This window comes from Adiantum capillus-veneris, chromosome 6 (genome assembly GCF_014529385.1).
Source record: "Adiantum capillus-veneris isolate H3 chromosome 6, ASM1452938v2, whole genome shotgun sequence".
Classification (NCBI taxonomy): Eukaryota; Viridiplantae; Streptophyta; class Polypodiopsida; order Polypodiales; family Pteridaceae; genus Adiantum; species Adiantum capillus-veneris.
In genome coordinates, this window is record NC_140936.1 from 82,342,060 (window position 1) to 82,364,616 (window position 22,557).

The 22,557-nt window shown below is 42.9% G+C and overlaps 1 protein-coding gene across 2 annotated transcripts in view; it reads left to right on the forward strand.

The window, feature by feature from the left end:
- The window catches only part of LOC147455787 (universal stress protein A-like protein), a 90,439-nt gene that overhangs the window by 26,819 nt on the left and 41,063 nt on the right, over nt 1–22,557 (forward strand). The window lies entirely within an intron of this gene.

The window sequence follows — 22,557 nt, forward strand, 5'->3', positions numbered from 1 at the left end:
TCTATTCGTAGACTGTGCATGTCCTGTCACTTGGCATAGATGCATATCCTCCGGTTGCACACAACATGATCATCAATATTCCCTTCAGAATCCATCAGATTCAGTCAGGGGAATTTTCCAATGCATTTAGCCTATTTTCCCTATTTTTGGTATTTTTCACTTATTATTTTTAAGTGACTTTCCAACAAAAGTAGGTAGGGCAATTTTGCTAAGTTAATATATAAGCAACCCAAAGCTAGCACTCTTTGGCAGATGAGCAAGGAGCATAGCAGGCGCCAGATCATCTCCCCTTTTGGCGTTTCTCCCCCCAACAGCCATCACCAGCAAGGCCCTTCTTCTTGGCGGTTTTCCCCATGACCGGCAGCCCCAAACCTAGCGTTTGCGCCAACACATGCCACAAGCATTAGCGTTTTTCAGCTAGAACGCTGCAGTCTCCTTGGCGCTTTTCAGCCCAGAACATAGCAGATGAAAATGCAGATTTTCAGCAGACAAAAACGCAAATTCAGCAGCCCATAAAAACGCAGCAGATTCAGCGTAATCGGTTGCAGATACACCCCCATTTTCAACCTCCAAAACGCAGCCAAAACAGTCATTTTCAGCCACCAAAACAGCCCCAAAATTCTGCAGATAGAAGACCACAGATTTCAGCCCTAAAGTCGTCGTCGTCATCACCATCGTCATCATCGGCATAGTCCCAAGTTGCATCAGTCCATTGCATACGCATTGTACCCCTTTGTGCAATCACAAGTAGACCACTTTGGCCGATGAGAGTGGGGCCTTCGGAGGAGGGTTTTACAACGTCTCTGGTGTCGTATCTCTCTTCTCTCTCTATCTCTCAGTCTCATACACTTGCACGCACAGTGTCCATTCACTTTGTTTGTAATCATAGCATTCTCTCATTAAGAACGGAAGGCTCTACTTTCCATAAGAACAAAAGGAACCTTGAGCACAGTTCGGAGCACTCATCTTGAGCAAAGGGCAAACAGTCATTCTGCTGCACCTAACAAAACGCTAGGGCTGTCGTGCTGATGCAGAAAACGCTAGGTCTCTTGGGTTCTGTTGAGAAGTTGCATGTTGAGCGAGTGCTCCCGCTGCCTCTTCTGCCAATTAGTGCTAGCCTAGGTTTGCTTATATACAAACTTAGCAAAATTGCCCTGTCTACTTTCCAACAAAAGTCACTTAAAAATAATAAGTGAAAAATGTCAAAAATAGGGAAAATAGGCCTATGCACTGTAAAAATGCTACTGATGGGATCTGACTGGAATCTGATGGTCATGCTATGTGCAACCAGAGGATATGCATCTAATCTAAGTGTCTGGACATGCACGGTCTGCGAATAGACTCACAAAAGTGCCAGATCACTTCCTATTCTAAACTGACTTGACTGAACTGAACCCTTGTCATGCTGTAGCTTGTCCACGGACACATAGGGTTGGATATGTCACTTGACATCCCCTCCTTTTCAAAGTGAGGTACTGGTACTGAACTGTATGGCGTCGAGGTAGCATCCGGAATCCTGGAAGGGACTCTTCACCGGCCCACTCTGATGTGTGGGTCGTGTGGTACTTGAACTTCAGAAAGGTCTGCAATGCTTGCTTCTTTGGGCCGCGCCGAAAACAACACAAAGTCTTCCGAGTTTCCTTCCTTGCTTCAACTTCGTCTAGAGTCATGCTTCATTCTTCTTCAAGAATCTCCATGGTTGAAAATTCCTGAAACCACTTCGAACACAAAAACATGAACATACCTATTCCATGTAAAGTGACTGGAAAAAATCTCGTGTTCCTGAAAGACTGTGCATGCAATGTAGAGGAACAAAGAGACGGAGTGCCAAACCGTTCACCACACACACGCAAACAATGAGATCGAATCTTTCTCTTTTGATCTAAATCAATCAACTGTAGCAAATCACAACGGAAATGCCCATGCTTGGTGCGCATACTTTCATGTGCTCTGTCTACAACTATGTCGTGCCAAGAAAGAGACATGGAATGCTACTTCCTTGAATGCAAACATTTCAGCTTTTCATGAATAATCCGCATACATTCGTGCTCATTCATGAGTGAAATGTGCTCAACGCACAATATGTTATGCCTATCAGAAGGGATCACATAAACACACCGACTATAATATAGGAAACGATCACGAACTAAACACTCATACAATGCATACAATGCGTGCTGAGTAATCATACGAACACATAGTACTTCCTGTGAGGGTTCTTGAGACCTAGACTCAAGAGCCAAGATCGGTTCTTCTTGAAGGGGTGCTTTGGACCTAGGCTCGAGAGCCAAGATCGGTTCTTCGTGATTGATCGAATCTGCAATGAGGTTACCTTCACTAGAGAAAGTATCAACTAACACATCATCCTTGTGAACAATCACATCATTTTCATGCAAATCATCATGCTTGTGAGAAATCACATCTTGATCATGCAAATCATCATGCTTGTCCTTGTCATCCAAATCATCATGCTTATCATTGTCATTCAAACCATCATCATGCAAATCATGTGTGTCATGCTTGGGAGAAGAAGAGACTGAGAGTCTCCTTTTCCTGATTCTGTGCGAACTGCGCCTGTACAATAGAAAGAGTCGCAAGAACTCTTTCATGTGTTGGTCGCTCTGTTCTTGTCTTGCTTTGTTCTCACGATCAAATTCTGCTTCTCTTTCTTTGTTCTCGCGATCCAATTTGGCTTGACTTTCTTTGGCTTCCAAGTCGTACTTACGCTCTATGGCTGCCATGCTTTCTTCGTAGTCACGATCTATGGCTGCCATGCGTTCTTCGTAGGCCTTTCTTTATGCTTTTCTTGCTTCACGTTCTAATTTCCTTTCCATAAACAACTGCCTCAACTCCTCCATAGGAGTTAGTGCAATCCTTGGCGTAGATGGGAAAGGGGGAGGGTCGAAAAAACCTCCTGGTGGCGAAAATTCTTCTTCGCCTCTCTCATGCTCATCACCTTTAAGCAAAGCATCCATTCCGCTTCAAGTGATGACCATCCACTGAAGTCGTGGGTTCTTGTGGTCTTGGGTTCTTAAGTTCACAAGGAACTTGGGTTCTTGGGGGTCTTGGTTCTTGGGGGTCTTGGTTCTTGGGGTTCTTGAGTTCTTGAGGTTCTTGCGGGTCTCCAAGTGCTTGAGGTTCTTCTTTAGCTTGCAATCTGCGTTTGAGAAGGATCTTCTCTTCACCCGAGTTTTGCTCTTTTCCTCGGGCGCACCCCTTGGCGGCCTTGCGCAAGGTTGCTTTTTCCCACCTCACGTCGATTGGCCGGCAGCTAAGTGGACGGTCGGCTCTCAATGAGTGAAAAGAGGCACAAGGGGAGGTTGGACAAGCCCTTCTTTCCTGGGATTCTTGTCACTCTTCAAAAAGACGATTAGGAATCGACATGCCCAAGCGAACTTGGGTTCGTGCGACCGCAACAAGCAAAAAAATTCTTGTGACTCTTGTGGTTCTTTCCTTGAGTGATACAGAACATTGCCAAAGCTTTGATACCAATGTAAGGTGCAGCGGAATGAATGTTTGAACTTTGCTCAAGATGAGTGCTCCGAACTGTGCTCAATGTTCCTTTTATTCTTATGGAAGGGAGAGCCTTCCGTTCTTAATGAGAGAGTGCAATGGACACAAACAAAGTGAATGGACATAGTGAATGGAAGTGCATGAGACTGAGAGATAGAGAAGAGAATACGACACCAGAGACGTTGTAAAACCCTCCTCCGAAGGCCCCACTCTCTATGGCGAGAGCGGTCTACTTATGATTGCGCAAATCTCTACAATGCTTGGACTTGCCGACGATGTCGACGACGACACGGGCTGAAATCTGAAAACGCTAAGGGCTGAAACCTGCAAATCTTTATCTACTGAATTCTGACTCTATGTCGATGATGATGTTGATGGTGACGATGTGACGACGTGGTGCTGAAAACGCAGATGCTGAAATCTGCGTTTTCCGGGCTGAAACTGTAAACCTTGCAGAAGCTGATTGTGCGGCGAGGAACTGTTGCGGGAAGGTGAGATTTGCGAGGTTCGGGGCTTCTACTGCGAGTGCTAACTACTGAAAATTGAAAACGTTGATGTTCCTTGATGTTCCGTCGTGGTGAATCTGCAAAATGCCGGGGCTGAGCTGCAAACCAAAAACGCTAGGGCTGAATACTGTTCTGCTGTCGTCGGATGTCCTGCAAATGCAAAACGCTAGGCTGATCTGCTATGTCGTGATGACGTCGGGCTGATCTGCTGTGCAGAAATCGCCAAGGCTGGTCTTGTAGATAAAAAACGCTAGGGCTGTCGTGCTGATGCAGAAAATGCTAGGCCTCTTGGGTTTTGTTGAGAAGTTGCCTATTGAGCGAGTGCTCCTGCTGCCTCTTTTGCCAATTAGTGCTAGCCTAGGTTTGCTTATATACAAACTTAGCAAAATTGCCCTACCTACTTTCTAACAAAAGTCACTTAAAAATAATAAGTGAAAAATGTCAAAAATAGGGAAAATAAGCCTATTTATTGTAAAAATGCTATTGATGGGATCTGACTGGAATCTGATGGTCTTTTGCAACCAGAGGATATGCATCTAATCTAAGTGTCTGGACATGCACGGTCTGCGAACAGACTCACAAAAGTGCCAGATCACTTCTTATTCTAGATTGACTTGATTGAATTGAACCCTTGTCATGCTGTAGCTTGTCCACGGACACATAGGGCTGGATGTCACGTGACATACTGAGAGGATTTTCCCTCTGCTATGAGATTTTGGGAAGCTCTCGAAAACGAGTCTATCTTCCACAAAACTCAACGGAAGCTCTCGAAAATGAGTCTACCTTCCGCTAACTGTGTCCCTTTGTGCATAATCATCCCTACAACAAAAACAAGGGAGAAACACGCAAAAGACACGCACTCATGCTTGCTGTAATTTTCTGCACATAACATGAAAATGTTACCTGAGCACCTTCCAAAGCCGAAATAGAGACCTTTTCTGCGATGGAATTGCACCGAACTTTGTGTACGCGTAGTGTAGGTAGAGAAGAACTAGATTATTTTCGTATTATGCTGAAATTCACCCTAAAAGAGATGATTAGGGGCTGAAAACAGAGAATTTACAGCCTCCACACTCTATGAAGAGAGTGCCTGCTGCAACTTCTCGCGATGAAACTTCACCAAAAGCTGGCTATGGCTATGAGAACCCTTGTTCTAGACAATGGGAGCACGAGGCCACCAGATATGTCACCAGATATGTCGCAAGGGGCTGCTCTCAAGCTTCCATGGAGAGCTCCAATGCGTAGAGCATACTCACAATAGGAGGGGTAGGAGCATTGTCAGGAAGAGGGGGTGCTAAGAAGAGAGAGAGGTGAGAGTGGGAGTGAGAGAGCTAGTTTTACATTGGTAAGTGTTCCAAATGGCACATTACTTGATAACTTAAAAACCCTTCAACTTTCACTTTTAAAGGTTCATAAACTATTAATAAAATGTGGAAATTGAACCACAACTGCACACATAGCTGCGACTAATGAAATGTTAGCTACTCCTCAACACAATGCCGTACCGACACTGCTCTGGCATTACCTGTTTGCACTTGTCCGGCCATTTGGTCCAGCATAAACAATTTAAAAATACTTTAACTGATTTATCCTAAGGCCATAAAAATAATTCAGGTCTTAGGGTTACTGTTGTTCTAAGGACCCCATCTCATTCCTGTGCTTGCACTAGCACGCGTAATTTTCTGAGCCTGAAATCTGAGGCTACTATCTAGCCGTTCATTGAAGACCCGATTTCCCAATCACTAGGGCTTCAAGGTATTTTTTGCTAGGGTCTCCTTGAGGTGCTTTGGCCCAAACTTGGGCGCACCTGAGGCGCCAGAACTGCTAGATCTATTCTGATGTGCACACAACTAATTAGATAATTCTTTTCTCGTAAATAAATTAATTGTTTACAAAGTCTGACATAGTTACATCCCTCTTGGTTCTAAACTGTTGACCTCAACTGTAGAGCGTCAACATAACTGTGCAAGATGTCTGGGTAGTCCTTGAGATCAGACTCAGTCATCCACTTTGCATCTAAAGGGGTGTATTTCTTGAACTTGACTAAATACTTTCGATGTAGGCTCCCAGACTTTAGTTGTCTCTCAGAGTGGTGTATTGTCTGTTCAGGTTGAAGGATTTCCTCAGTCTCTTCGACTTCTGGAGGATCTTCTTGTATTGGCGCCATTGGAAGAAGTCCAACATATGGTCGGAGGAGACTTACATGAAAAGCATCATGGATGCGCCAATGAGGAGGCAAATCCAATCGAAAAGTCACGTCATTGACTTTATCTATAATCTTGAAAGGGTCGTAAAATCTATGGGAAAGTTTAACAACTTTTCCTTTTCCGACCCGCTTTTTCAATCTAGCTTTCTCAGACTTTAGTAGGACATATTGTCCTTTGTCAAGATTGAGATTCCTTCTGTGCTTGTCTCTTTTCTCTTCTGTTGCTCTTGAGTACGAAGAATCGCTTGCTTTACTTGTTGATAGGCAATATCAATATTGCGCACAAATTCATCTGCGACAAAGATGTTTTCTTTGGTAACCATAATAGGAAGTAAGAGTGGCTTCTCATAAATAATTTCGAAGGGAGCTTTACCAGTTGAGGATGTATGGTATTATTATACGCAAACTCAACTAACGGTAAGTACTGTTCCCACTCGAATTGTCTTTCGGAAACATAACACTTGAGGAGGTCTAAAATAGTGGCATTAGCAATTTCGCTTTGACCATCTGTTTGAGGATGATAAGATGATGAAAAATCAAGCGTAGTTCCCAAGTTCTCGAACAATGCTTGCCAAAATAGACTAGTCAGGCGAGGATCTCTATCGCTGACAATAGTCTTTGCCAATCCATGGTGTTTAAAAATCTGAGCTAGAAATATTCTAGCCATGTGATCAGCCTTGATCGTCTTCTTAACTGGAATGAAATGTGCTTGCTTATTGAATCTGTCTACCATAGTCCAAATTGCATCATTTGCATTCTTGGATCTAGGAAGATCCGTAATAAAGTCCATGGCAATACTTTCCCAGGGCGTGTTAGGCACAGGGAGTGGCTGAAGCTTGCCATCAACTTTGTCTGTTATATTTCACTTTTTGGTAGACTAAACACTCGCGTGTATATTTTTCAATGTCCGCACGGAGTGTTGGCCAAAAGAAATATCTTTCGAGGGCACTTGTGGTAGCAGCAATTCCCCGATGCCCGGCATAAGGAGAATTATGTGCTTTGTCCATCACCTTCCGTCATAAGGGCTGAGCTATACATATTGCTTGTTGGACGGTATAGCGTATTATCCCTAATGGAATAAGGAGGCCTTGAGTGACCAGCTTGAAGATCTGCTCAAATTGTAGGGAAGTCTGGATCTTGAGGATACATCTTACTGAGAGATTCTAGTTCCTCATGATAAATTGTTGTCCGTGCATTGATCTTTGGACGCCTGGAGAGAGCATCTGCAACCGCATTCTTTGTTCCAGAAGTGTGTAAAATCTGAAAATGGAACATTGAAAGAAAGTTGGTCCATCTCATCTGCTTTTCTGATAACTTTCTTTGTGTGAGAAAGTAGCAAAGACTCTGATGATCTATCTTGATTATAAAATCAACTCTTAACAGATAATGTTTCCAAATGGGAGAGCATGAATTACGGCCATTAGCTCTTTCTCATATATGGAAGCATGCAGCTCTGCATCTCTAAGGCGCCGACTTTCGTAGGCTATGGCGTGACCCTCTTGGTTCAAAACTGCTCCTACACAATCTCCAGATGCATCGCAGTACACCTCGAAAGGTTTGCGAAGATCAAGGACGGTGAGAACAGGTCCGTGATTGAGTAGATACTTAAGCTTTTCAAAAGCTTGTTTTTGTCTAGGTCCCCAATGGAATGGAATCTGCTTCTTTGTCAAATCATAGAGAGGACCCTCTATGGCGGAAAAGGCTCGAATGAAACGCCGGTAATAGGAACAGAGGTCGAGAAAACTTCGTACATCATGTACTGTAGTTGGCGTAGGCCATTCTACAACTGCTTGAATCTTATCAGGGTCCATTCTCACCCGGTTGTGAGATACTATATGGCCCAAGTAGTGAATTTCTTTTAAAAAGAACTCACTCTTCTTAGCATTCACAAATAATTTGTGTTTGCGTAATTCTTCAAACACTAATGCGAGATGCTTATAGTGTTCGTCTTCCGTCTCTGAGAAGATTAAGACATCATCAAAGAAAACGCCTGTAAATCTTCTATATGAGTGAAAGATTCTATCCATCATTCTGTTGAATGTGGCTGGTGCATTAGTGAGTCCAAAAGGCATCACTAAGAATTCATACAACCCGAAGGTTGTTTTAAATGAAGTCTTATGCACATCCTGAGGAGCTATGCGGATTTGATGATACCCGCTCTTCAAGTCTATACGATTAAAGACACTTGCTCCTTGTAACTTATCAAGAATGTCATCAATCCGAGGGATTGGGAATCAATTCTTGATTGTGATCTTGTTTAAAGATCTGTAGTCTATGCACATACGGAATGTGCCATCCTTTTTCTGTACTAGCAAGACAGGCGAACAATATGGAGAAGTACTAGGCCTTATTAAGCCCTCCTCCAAAAGTTCGTTAACCTGCTTGAGGATTTCCTCTTGCTGCATTAGACTAACTCGATAAGGGGGTTGATTTGGAGGAGAACTTCCTGGGATTAAGTCAATTGTATAATCCTCAGGTCGAGAAAGTGGGAGTTCATTTGGAAGTTCATCTGCAAAACAATCTTTAAAACTTTCTAATAACTTAAGTCTTTTTTTCTCTAAAGAGGAAGAAAGTTGTGAAGCAGACACATCTCTTGTTAGGTGCAACGGAATGAATGTTTGCGCTTTGCTCAAGATGAGTGCTCCGAACTGTGCTCAAGGTTCCTTTTGTTCTTATGGAAGGGAGAGCCTTCCGTTCTTAGAGAGAGACTGCTATGATCACAAAGTGAATGGACACTGTGCGTGCAAGTGTATGAGACTGAGAGATAGAGAGAGAAGAGAGATACGACACCAGAGACGTAAAACCCTCCTCTGAAGGCCCCACTCTTGTCGGCGAGAGTGGTCTACTTATGATTGCACAAACTTGTACAAATTGAATGCATGGGACTAATGCAAGTTTAGGCTATGTCGGTGATGACGAGACCGACCTAAGGGCTGAAATCTGCAATCTTTTATCTACTGTCCAAAAACGCTATGGGCCGAAATCTGATGTTACCGAAAACGCTAAGGAAAACGCTGATTCTGCTGGTCTTTAGGGCTGAAAATCCGCACTTCCTTAGGGCTGAAACTGCAGGTTTTTAAGGGCTGAAACTGATGGTCCTTCTGGGCTGAATCTGCGGTTGCTTCATGGCTGAAAAACGCCAGCTACAATGGATGGCGATCTGGGTTGAAAACGCTAGGGTTGAATGTGTGTGGCGATGATCTTCTGATGCAAAAACGCCAAGGGTTGGGACTTGCTGGCGATGATACAAATGCTAGATGATCTGCTGCAAAAACGCCAAGGCCTGTCTGCTGCAGAAAACGCTAGCTTGGTCTTGATTGGCTAGAAACGCTATGGGATTCTGCCGGTCTTGCTGAGAAGGTGCCTATCGAGCTTGGCTCCTGCTGCCTCTTCTGCCAATTAGTGCTAGTCTAGGTTTGCTTATATACAAACTTACTCAATTTGCCCTACCTACTTTCCAACAAAAGTCACTTTAAAATTATAAGAAAAATGTCAAAAATAGGTAAAATAAGCTAAATGCACTGGAAAATTCTCCTGAAGGATTCTGATGGGAATTCTTATGATCATGTTGTGTGCAACCAGAGGATATGCATCTACACTAAGTGATTGGGCATGCACGGTCTACGAATAGACTCACAAAAGTGCCAGATCAATTTTAAATCTAGACTGACTGGACTGACTGAACCCTGATCATGCTGGAGCTTGTCCACGGACACATAGGGTTGGATGTGTCACGTGACATTTCTCTCTCTTGCGAAGAGAGAGAGGCATCCGCAAGTACAAGATATTCCTTTTATATGGTATATACAATGGGTGAGGAAACGGGAAAAAGGAGGAAGACTCAAGTAGTAGTGCCCATTGACATATCCTCCCCAGCTGTAGGTACCTGAGGAGGTGGGTCAAGACCTGGACCAGGATGATTGAAAATGAAGGCACCTTGCAATGAGGAGGCTTCTCCTGTAACAACTTCCTTGTAACAGCGAACAACCTTGTCCCAAGCTTCAGCCAGAGAAGTGTTGTCATTACAAGGGAGTTTTTTTTGAGAAACATTCTTTAAAGGGGACACATAATTACGAGAAGATGCCCAAATACAAGCTTTAGCGGTTTTCTTGGGCACTATCCAAGTTTGAGAGGTTGAAACTTGTTCTTGTCCATTTTCTTTAATATTTGGGAAAGAAGAAAGTGCAAACAATTGCAATTGTTTCCCTTTGCCTTTATTCACTCCAGCTTTTATGATCAAAGGATAAAGTTTTCTGAACATAGTCAGGAATGGGATGCATCCTTTAGTGCCAAGGCATTTCCAAGATAACATCACACCCTTCAAGTGAAGCTAGTAAGAAAGACTCTTGATCTTTGTAGTTGTCGACCTTTAAATTCAACTTCCCTATGATTGGAGTAGAGATGGAGTTTTGCCCTTTGAAAGCAGATTGTGCTTGAATAGAAACTCCAAAACGGCTGGGTTGTAAATTCAGGTCATCCGATAGCTTTGTACAGATGAAATTGTCTGTACTGCCAGGATCAAACAAAATAAGAGCCCGTTGGTTGTTGATACTACCCCATGCTCTAAGAAGAGCTCTTTCTTTTCCATCCTTGGTTGTATTCCCCTGTACATCTGGGACTGCATTAGCAGAGGGTGGTTGCGGGGTTTTAGTAAGGGCAATCACCCTTCATATGTCCAATTTGTCCACACTTGAAGCATCTTCCTTCGTTGATGTAGGTTCTCAATTCAGCAGGAGAGAGATATTTCCCTTTCTTGGGTTGATTTGGCTTTGCTTATGCATCGGAGGCGGTTCTTTTCTTCTTTTGAGAAGAAGAAGTAGAGGTAGGCTGCTCATGGAGAGACTTTTGCTTGGCATGATAGGTGCTTTGCTCCATCTTCCTGGGAGTACCCTTGTCATGTATTCCATCGGCTATGCGAGCTGATTCCATAAGTATCTGCAAGTTACCTCGAGGGTAAAGCTTCATAGCCTTTTGCAAGGCTTCATGCAATCCTGCTTCAAACTTGCGCATCTTCTCCAAATCTTCAATCTTCTTGAATGGAGTGATTTTCAAGAGAACGTCCAAAACCTATCCACATAGCGTGGGACAATTTCGTTTTCTGACTTTGAGAGTCTATCCCATTCTTTCTTTACTTCTTCCTCATAGTGTGGAGAAAGAAACTGTGCGTAGAACTCCTTCTTGAAAGCAGTCCAATCTTGGGGTTTGCGTTTTTCTAGGATCAGGGTCAACCACCAACTGCTGGCGATGCCTTTCAGGAACATGCTAACATGGCGAAGCTTGGATCTGTCTTTAAAGTTCCCTTCTGCAAATGCAACTTCAAATTGGCGGATGAAAGCCAAAGCTTTGTCATTATCACGCCGTCCATTGTAGGTGTCGAATTTTACATCTTTGTCACGTGACTTGAATGTTTTCTGCTTGTGGTGCTTCCTCTTATGGTGCTCCTTCTTTCTATGCTTAGACTCCTTGTGGATAGGAGTCCTTTCCCTTGAATGCGCTTCTTGTTGCGACGGATCGTCAAGGAACATGTCTTCTGGAGCAACTATGTCATCCAGATCCTTCATGAAAGAAAATTGAGGAGAATCAGGAGGATCCTGCTCTTGAACCTTTGGATTAAACTGCACATGACGTTCTGGAGGTTTCCTCTGCCTCTCGTGCATGCGGGAGGTTCCAATTAAAGGATCTTTCTTTGGTTCTTGCGTCTTTGGGTTCTGCGGGATTTCTCCCGACCCCATCAGCACGCTGAATCTGCAACACGCTGAATTCTCTGTTTTCTGCCGTGAAAATGCGCCAAATCACCTCTACAGTGGTCCCCTCGCGTCCCCAGACCTCCTGGGGGTATCTTTATATCTTTATGTTTTAACAAAGGGAATGAAACCTGTGATTTCCTACGAGCTGTCCCGCATAATGCGGGCTGGAAACCACCTGTTTAGGCCCGATTTCGGCAGCATAACTGTACTAAGATGCTTAACAGACAGTATCCCCACGCAACTGGTGACTTTCCGGACGTGTACGGACACTTGCAAAACTTGGCGAATCTGCAGCACGCTGAATTCTCTGTTTTCTGCCGTGAAAATGCGCCAAATCACCTCTACAGCGGTCCCCTTGCGTCCCTAGACCTCCTGGGGGTATTAGGGACTGTTTAGGGCCGAAACCCTAAACACAAAAATACATAGCAGGCTGTAATTCCCTGTTTTGGGCTTCGTTTCGCGAGCCGGTCACATCCGTAGCAAGTCCTCGAGCTCCCGCACTTGTAGGGCTACTTGCCCTTTGAATTGGACGAGATTTCTCACGTGAAACCTCTCCGAATTCACCTATACCTGCGGGGAATTAACAACTAGCTAATCTAGTACCTGTGCAAGAGGCTCTTGCCTCGGCAATCGCGCATGAACCCACACAACTGTACATAGGTCAATTGAAAAGCCCTCTTGTGGGGCATCACATAACTGCACGTAGGGGAGAGAGAGAGCAGTGAGTAGTGTGCAGGTCATCATTCCTAGCACCACACTGTACATAGAGTGGAAAGCAAGCACTCCATAGCTCTTAACCTGTGTGACAGAACTCCCAAAATGAGCCTCCCAGCTATAAATTCAGCGCTACCTTCTTTTTTTGAGTAAAGTCCATTAAAATGCGCCACTTGGCACGATTACAATCATTTTCCCGTTTCGGGGTTGCCGCCTAAAAATCTACCGAGTGGTTGCCCAGTTGACTTTGCGGCAGAGTTGTAAAATGTTCCCCTTGTCATTCCGAAAGTAATGACACGTACACATTTCATGGCCCAAAATAGCAGTTCTCTAAATTTTACGAGATGCTTCCGTCGGGCTCCCACTCGTCTCTTGACTTTCTATCCCCATTGGGATGGCATCCAAAAAATGTGGCCCAATTGTCGGGTATTTTCCTCTGGTGATCCCACCTTGACTTTTTGCCTTTATTGAGTTCACTTCCTAGTATCCACCAACTTGCTAAGTGCGACGGGGGGACCTACATGATCTTGACTGAGCCTAGACACCCTCTTCCTATACGAAATTCAATGCCGACCCACCTCCCGTCTGTGGGTGAAACTATCGTTCACATTGGCGATATAATGTCCGACCATTTGCAACAGGTCTTAAAAATAAAACAAAAATCATTGGAAAGAAACCAACAACTAAGGTTAGCCGTTGCCATGTCCTCGTGACATAGTTAACATTTGCGACGTCCTCGTGACAACGTGCCGTCTCTCTCACTCTATTAGTTCAGTTGTTATTGAAGTGCTAAAAGTCTGTTCAGTCTGGTCTTTTCTATTGGCACGTGGTGCCCGTCTTGTGACAGCATGCTTTTAAACAATTGGATTGTAATTGCTTCTACATATAAGGAGAGCCTTCAAGAGCTCAGTTTGGGTTTTGCAATATACTCATTGGCTTCGTGCTCACCACGCAATCACTCTATAACAGACTGTAGCTGTGAGGATCCTTGATAAAAAAAGAACTTTGTTTTATCAAGCACTCAAGAGTTGTTCTTTCTAATTTTCAATATTTTATGAAGGGTGAGTGCAAAGTGGATGGCTAGTGTACAATTTTACATAGGGTCTACTTTGCATAGTGGAAGCTTGCTTTACTGAGTGCTCAATGTTGCATACTTCACGAGTAACATAGAGGGCAGTGTTGTTGAAAGAGTCCTTTTGCAAAAAGGGACTTTAGCTACACTCCCCACAAGAAACCACGAAGGGTTAGTTTTATTGAAAGAGAGACTTTTTGTAGAAGACTAGCTTTGTCTTGGGCAACCAACCGGACACAGACTCCAAGCCAAGAAGTAAAAGTTCCAGATGAGAACCAACTCTTTGATACAGAGATACCAACTTAATTAAGATTTTTGACCTTTATTTATCTCTTCTAACTAAAATGTCTATTGACCTTAATGGTTATTGTTTTTGGATTTTCCTACTGACGAAGGAAATTTGGAATGGCGGCCTCTACACCAAAACAAACTCCATTGCGCCACAAGGGAAATGAGATGAGGGCACCACCTAGTCTTGGAAGCGTGGACTAGGACCGCTACACACACTCACAGAGAGAGAGAGAGAGAGAGAGAGAGAGAGAGAGAACGAACTATCACTATGAATGAAGCATTAACCTTAGTGTGTATACAAGGAATGGATAACTTCAAGCACTCCCAACACAAATAGCATGTAGATTACTAAACAACAACTCAAGAATTAGCCAAAATCACACATCAAGCACTCTCACACACATAAAAGATCTCTCTTAATTAGCATAAGTAAGAGGAGGGGAGGTTACTAGCATAAAACAATTTGCACTCTAGAATGTGCAAGAATAAAGTGAATGAATGAGCTTTATGGGCTCATGATGAGTGATACAAAGACTCAATGGGACTGAGGGATACTTGAAATTACAAAGGGGGGGGCCTCTTTATATAGGAAAGAGAGTGATTAGGAGTGAGGTTAAGATCCAAGTGCAATTTGTACAAATGAAGCTTGATTAGGGACATTCAACCAATGAAGAAGCTCCTTCCAAGTGATTTGTTGACCAATTTGCAACTAATTGGCTCCATCATCACTTGTGTTGTCTTCACTCCTTCCTTCATAGCTCGAGTCCAAGAGCTTCCTTATTTTAAAATGTAAAGAATCTACATAAAATCAATGCATATCTAGTAATAATAGAAAGGGGTTGAATGAGAACTTATGAATTACAACAAGATTAAGCATGATTTGAGAGGTGATTAGAAAAGGAATTTGTGATGGTTTTTTGAGCTTGAGAGAGAGGAGGAAGGAGAGGAGGGTGAGAAGACTAATGGCTGATTTTTAGAGAAGGTCTCAATGTGGAAAAGGAAGGGTGTGTGTGTGTGAAGGTAAAGGGTGTGGTCTCCACCAGAGTTGAAAAAACTAGCGTTTGCCATTTTGGCCATATCTCCTAGACCGTAGATGCAAAAATTATAAAAAAAATATGGTCAGAATCTCCAGCGCATGAGCTACAACTTTGATGAAGACAACTTTTCTTGGATCGGAGTATTTTTTAAAAATCTAGCAAAATCATGTGTTTGTTTCCTTCCTTTACCAAGTCTTCCACTTGGATCCCATCTGTTTGAATCATCATATGGCTCCAAAGCCATGATGATATGAGTCACTCATGACCCTTGAATCATGGGTGCATGGCTCCACAACCACATCATATCTTTTCTTTTCACATTTACATATTTTCCCTTCCCTTTACCACTAGGTTCTCCCTCTACCTTTCACCTCCGGTGAACTAGTCAAGAAAAAATTCCCATCAAATCATTTTTTGAATTTTTCCAAGAGGTTGTTCTCACTCTTTCTTTTATTGTAAACCTTTAGAAGCAAGGAAAACCAACAAAATATAATAAACAAAAATTTGTGATAGGCTCGGATCATAGCCCCTCCAAACCTGGCTAGGGGTATTTATGCCTCTAGCCTACTTTCTTTGATCTTGGGCTGACCTTATCCTGATGTGATAAGGCTTTAGACGCCATCCATTTGTCCTGGTCTTGTGCACTTTACCATCAATGTCTTGAAGTCTGTAAGAGCCATTTTTGAACTTTTTGGTGACCAAGAACGGGCCTTCCCATCGAAAAAGAAACTTTCCATCCTTACGAGTGTCGAAGCGATTGTCATATCGAAGCACCAGAGATCCCTTTTTGGATGCTAGCTTTTTGTTGAACTTTTCTCTGCGCTTCTCTGCTTCTTGAGAATAGTGGTTGATGGCTTCTTCACGATCCAATTGCAACCTCTCTAGATCCATGATCTTTTGATGTATTTTCTCCTTTTGAGAGCCTACCTGGCAACCCAATATTCGAAGACTTGTTAACTTCACTTCAATGGGCAAAAGCGCCTCCTTTCCATAAACCAAATGAAAGGGTGTGTACCCTAATGCGGTTTTGAAGGAGGTTCTATAGGCCCATAGAGCTCCATTCAGGTGTTTGTTGAGAATTTTGCAAATGATTCCATTTACCTTTTCCACCAAGCCATTGCACTGAGGGTAGTAAGGAGTAGAGTGTTGATGCTGAATATTTAGCTTCTGCATGAGTTCTCCTACCAAGTCTGCTCTAAACCTTGGTCCTCTATCAGATAGTATTTCAAGAGGGGTGCCAAACCGGCAACAGATGTGGTCAAAGATGAACTGACTCACATCCTTAGTAAACTGACTCACATCCTTAGTAGTAATTCTATTGGTTGGAATAGCCTCAGCCCATCTAGTCATGTAGTCTACTCCCATAATGATGTACTCTTTACCTGACTAAGTGTGTGGTAGAGGCCCTATGGCATCAATTCCCCACTTCTCAAAGGGCCCATATACCTTTATTGGGTTATGAGGTTCAGCTATGAGCCATCGTGGTCTTGCTTTCTGACATTTATCACATGTTTGACACCAGTATTTGACATCATGATGAAGACTTGGCCAAGTAAACCCAGCTTGTAGAACCTTTCTACTAGTGATGTCGTGTGCAAAGTGTCCTCCGCACACATCATTGTGACAAGCTTTTAAAATCTCTTCAATTTCACTCTTCAAAGGCACTCTCCTAAGCACACCATCCTTACCAAGACAATACAAATTATCATTTACTATGCGATACCTGGTAGCTTTCCTAGCTAACCATCGTCTTTCCCCTGCATTCATGTGTTTAGGAGCCTCTCCTTGCTCCAAAATGTGCATAATATCTTCTAAGTCCTCCTTTCCTTGCTGAAGTGGAAGTTGGATGGACACTGCTCCCACTATTGACTCATTTAACTTCGATGATGCTAGGTGGTCTGCCTCCTTGTTCTGGTCTCTTGGCACATGATGTACTTGTGCCTCCCTAAATCTCCTCATAAGAGCATTGGCTTCTCTCATTTTAGTAGAGAGATTGGCATTTTTGCAAGCCCATGTACCTTGCATTTGCCTTACCAAAAGCATGGAGTCACCAAAAGCATTTAATCTCTCAATTGAATTATCCAGGCACCAACAAAGGCCATGAATTAGAGCTTGATATTCTGCTTCATTGTTGGAGTGGAAATCTTCTAGAGTGATCCCTTCACCATGGATCCTCTCTCCCAATGGAGATAAGACCACGATGCCTGCAGCTGCCTTATCCTTGGTTCTCTTGTATGCTCCATCAAAGTAGAGGCTATAAGCATTGACCAGAGCCTCTAGAGCTGGAGGTGGTGGAGGTTCCTTTCTCTTCAAATGGAAAACTTTTTCATAGCACTTGTTTGTTAAAATGTCGGCTAAGCATGCTCGAGTTGTTCTTTCAACCTGTATTGTATAATCAAACTCTTGAAGTCGCACCACCCACTTTGCTATTTTGTCAGAGATTTCCATATGTTGTAGTGCATAGGGAAACATATCCTCCACAGTGATAATTACAAATCTCTTCGGCAGCAAGTATGGCCGAAATTTGGTTATCGCAAACATGAGAGCTAACACTAGCTGTTCCATCAGGGTGTAGGCCTTCTCTGTGTTTTCCATGAGGCGGCTAGCAAAATACACAGGCCTCATAAAGGATGTTTTTGGATCTTTTTGTAGGAGGGCAGCACCAATGGCCTCTTCTCCCACACTAGGGTTTACAAAGAATGTTTCTTCCCAACAAGGTTGGAGGATTACAGAGAGTGACCCTAACATTTTTTTTATCTCTCTAAAATGCCCATCACTTTCTTCACTCCAAACAAGCGTCTCTTGACGAGTCAGTTGTTGTAGAGGAAATATCACTTGGGAGAGTAAGTGTATGAATCTACTCAAATATCTTAGCTTTTGCAAGAAAGAGATTAATTGTTTGATGGAAGTTGGGGGAGGTAGATTTAGCAATGTTTCTATCTTTTCAGGATCTACCTCGATTCCATCAATGGACACTACATGCCCCAATAGTGTAACCTTACTTTCCCCAATGTGACATTTGTCCTTGTTTAGTTGTCCACCCAGCTTAGCTAAACGAGTAAATCCTTCATCAATCTTGCCGAGATGCATACTTTTGGAGCTGTAAATACAAAAGTCATCTATGAAAACCCTTATGGACTTACCAAAGTAAGGTTGGAAGACCATGTTCATGAATCGTTGAAAGGTGGCTGGAGCGTTGGTGAGACCAAAAGGCATGACTCGAAATGCAAAACAGCCCCATGGTGTGATGAAAGTAGTCTTTTTCTGGTCCTCCTCTGCAATGCGTATTTGAAAGTAGCCGGAGTAGCCATCACACACTGTGTATCGCTCATGGCCTGCTACTTCATTTAGAATCTCATCTGGAAATGGTAGAGGGAAGTGGTCCCTCTTTGTTGCAGCATTTAGTGGCTTGTAATCCACGCACACTCACCCTTTACCATTCTTCTTTGGCCTCACCACTACTGGGAAGACCCATTCTGAATCTTCTACTGGGTATATGAATCCTGCTTCTAAGAGTCTCTTCACCTCGGACAACACTGCATTTTGTTGCACAACTCCTAATCTTCTTAGTTTTTGTACTACTGGCTTGCTCCCTTCTTTTAGATGGATATGATGCTTCACTGCAGTGACACCTGTAATGTGAGTGTAATCAGAAATAAATAATGATGCATGCTTCTTGAGAACATTTACATAACCCTCCTTTTCTTCTTCCTTTATATCCTTGGATAACATCTTCTCTAGGCTGGCATCCCACACATTCTCCATTTGGATCCTTGGGTTGTCTTCTGATGAGGTAGTTTTCTTTATGGTGACGCCCATGACTTCGAGAGTGCTATCACTCTCTTCACTTGAACTCTCTTCCTCGTCCATGGATGAGGAGCATCCACTTGAGCTCCACTCATCAGCTGACGTCTCTAGTTCAAGGTTCTCTTGTCGCCCATTCTTCAAGTTATAAACCACCTTCCGACTATGGCCACCCACTCGAGGCTTCAACTCCAAGTCTTCTGTTGCCCAATCTTGCCTAAGCTCCTATACCCATGAGCCAAGGTCGTCCTAAAATAAGGGGGTATCCTTCTCTCTTTACTGGCATCACATAAGCATCAACCTCTGTAGTGATTCCAAAAACAGAAACTCTCAAAGCTTTCACTACACCCACACAAGTGACAGAGACATTATTGGCCATTTTTGCTTGCACCCTGCACAAGATTTACTCTCAAACCCTCTAGCTGGTTTGTGAGATTGTTTATTTGTTGGAGCATATCTTCTAGTTGACCTCTATTGAGGTCTGGTGCATTAGGCACATTTGGAGGTACGTGAGAAGCTTCCATAGTTGTGATATTGCCTCCCAAAGCTAGCTGGCCAGCTTGGGCTTGATAGAGAATCTTTCGATTCTTTTCCCTAGCAATCCTTAAGGCATCTTCAAAAGTATTTGGAAATTTGCTCTTTACCTTCTCCCTTAGCAAGGGGTACAAACCTGAGATAAATCGATCCTTTTGGAGGCAATTGGGAGCTCGCTCACCAGGGTTTAGTGAGTCTGACCATTGCCCCCAAAGTTTCAGAAAACCTTTCTCATAGGTTGCATAACCATGAGGGTCAACTTGATGAAGGGCCAGAAGTTTGCCATAGTTCTTCTGCCGAATTGGCTTGTTGAAATCTTCGTAGGAAAGCCGCCTTCAATCCCTCCCAATCAGCTCTTTGGGTTGGATCTAGAGCCTGGAACCATACCCTAGCTTCTTCTTTGAGTACCAAAGGAAAAGCTCTCAATTTCAATGCTTCGTCATCCCTCCCAGAGACAAGGAAAGCCATCTCCAAGTTATCCAAAAAATCCCCAGCTTTTCCCCACTACGCCCAAAAAAATTAGGGAAAGCCATTATAAAATGGGTTGCCTTCCTCTCAATACAGCACAAAGATGAAAACGTCTAGGCCCAAATCATATCTTATTAAGGGTAGAATAAATGGATTGATAGATGCATTAATCTCAGCTAGACGACGAGGGCATAGTAAGTTCCTTATGATGTTTTGGAACCTAAGCTTTGTGCTAGCTATTATATGCACAGTTTGTCTAGCAAGAGGTTGGAAAGGTCCATATAAATCCCTATGATTCATGGAGTATGCTTAAAGCAAGATGAAGATGTGAACATCAAAGGATACATTATACTCCAAAATAGGAAATATTATGGTCAGGGGACAACAATATCTCTCTCAACCTCTCAGCTCCAAAATAGAAGACCAATCTTTGTTGGAAAAAAATCTTTCTATCAATGCACACATTCACCCTAATATTCTGAATTGATTGAAAGTTCTAGAAAATGGGATTATTCATTGGTGCATTAAATACAAACTTCCATGAAGCACTTCATTGAAGTTCAGCTCTCTTGGATCCCACCATTTGAGAGATGCGAAGAATTTTCTCACCAGTGATTAGCCTAGCTTTGGTGTGACCATCTTCAGCTTTGTAGAGTTCATAGGGTTCAATGGCTACCCTCTCAACTACCTTGAGCCTTCTTGCTAGTAGTAGTTGGAGTGCATCACCATATGTAGCCTCTTGCCAATACCGCACCCCATTGATGTGTAGCTCCCCCTCCAAAAACTTGTTAATACCCGAGTTTGAAAGTGCTTTCACCACCTGAAGTCGAGGCTTCAAAGGAAGTGTCTTCACACTAGCCACGAAGCACTCAACACAATGCTTTGACCTAGGGACTTGATGACTACAAAATTTTCCTTGAAGCAAAGAAGGGTGTATGTAGTTAACTCTCTTTACCCGCATACGTGCCGTTTGTCGATAAAGACGCTTCTTTTCTCGAGCTTCTTGGGGAGACCATAGTGGAAGTCTCGGAGAATTTGATGGACCTTCCTTCATAGAATTGACAGAGCGCTGCTTGAGAACTCCTCAGTGGGGGCACCAATTTATGACGAAGGAAATTTGGAATGGCGGCCTCTACACCAAAACAAACTCCATTGCGCCACAAGGGAAATAAGATGAAGGCACCACCTAGTCTTGGAAGCGTGGACTAGGACCGCTACACACACTCACAGAGAGAGAGAGAGAGAGAGAGAGAGAGAGAGAGAGAGAGAGAGAGAGAGAGAGAGAGAGAGAGAGAACGAACTATCACTATGAATGAAGCATTAACCTTAGTGTGTATACAAGGAATGGATAACTTCAAGCACTCCCAACACAAATAGCATGTAGATTACTAAACAACAACTCAAGAATTAGCCAAAATCACACATCAAGCACTCTCACACACACATAAAAGATCTCTCTTAATTAACATAAGTAAGAGGAGGGGAGGTTACTAGCATAAAACAATTTGCACTCTAGAATGTGCAAGAATAAAGTGAATGAATGAGCTTTATGGGCTCATGATGAGTGATACAAAGACTCAATGGGACTGAGGGATACTTGAAATTACAAAGGGGGGGGCCTCTTTATATAGGAAAGAGAGTGATTAGGAGTGAGGTTAAGATCCAAGTGCAATTTGTACAAATGAAGCTTGATTAGGGACATTCAACCAATGAAGAAGCTCCTTCCAAGTGATTTGTTGACCAATTTGCAACTAATTGGCTCCATCATCACTTGTGTTGTCTTCACTCCTTCCTTCATAGCTCGAGTCCAAGAGCTTCCTTATTTTAAAATGTAAAGAATCTACATAAAATCAATGCATATCTAGTAATAATAGAAAGGGGTTGAATGAGAACTTATGAATTACAACAAGATTAAGCATGATTTGAGAGGTGATTAGAAAAGGAATTTGTGATGGTTTTTTGAGCTTGAGAGAGAGGAGGAAGGAGAGGAGGGTGAGAAGACTAATGGCTGATTTTTAGAGAAGGTCTCAATGTGGAAAAGGAAGGGTGTGTGTGTGTGAAAGTAGAGGGTGTGGTCTCCACCACAGTTGAAAAAACTAGCGTTTGCCATTTTGGCCATATCTCCTAGACCGTAGATGCAAAAATTATAAAAAAAATATGGTCAGAATCTCCAGCGCATGAGCTACAACTTTGATGAAGACAACTTTTCTTGGATCGGAGTATTTTTTAAAAATCTAGCAAAATCATGTGTTTGTTTCCTTCCTTTACCAAGTCTTCCACTTGGATCCCATCTGTTTGAATCATCATATGGCTCCAAAGCCATGATGATATGAGTCACTCATGACCCTTGAATCATGGGTGCATGGCTCCACAACCACATCATATCTTTTCTTTTCACATTTACATATTTTCCCTTCCCTTTACCACTAGGTTCTCCCTCTACCTTTCACCTCCGGTGAACTAGTCAAGAAAAAATTCCCATCAAATCATTTTTTGAATTTTTCCAAAAAGTTGTTTTCACTCTTTCTTTTATTGTAAACCTTTAGAAGCAAGGAAAACCAACAAAATATAGTAAACAAAAATTTGTGATAGGCTCGGATCACTACGTGTAACATATGCTGTCTCCAAGTCGTTTCTCTTGCACAAAATTTAACACTTTTTCAAT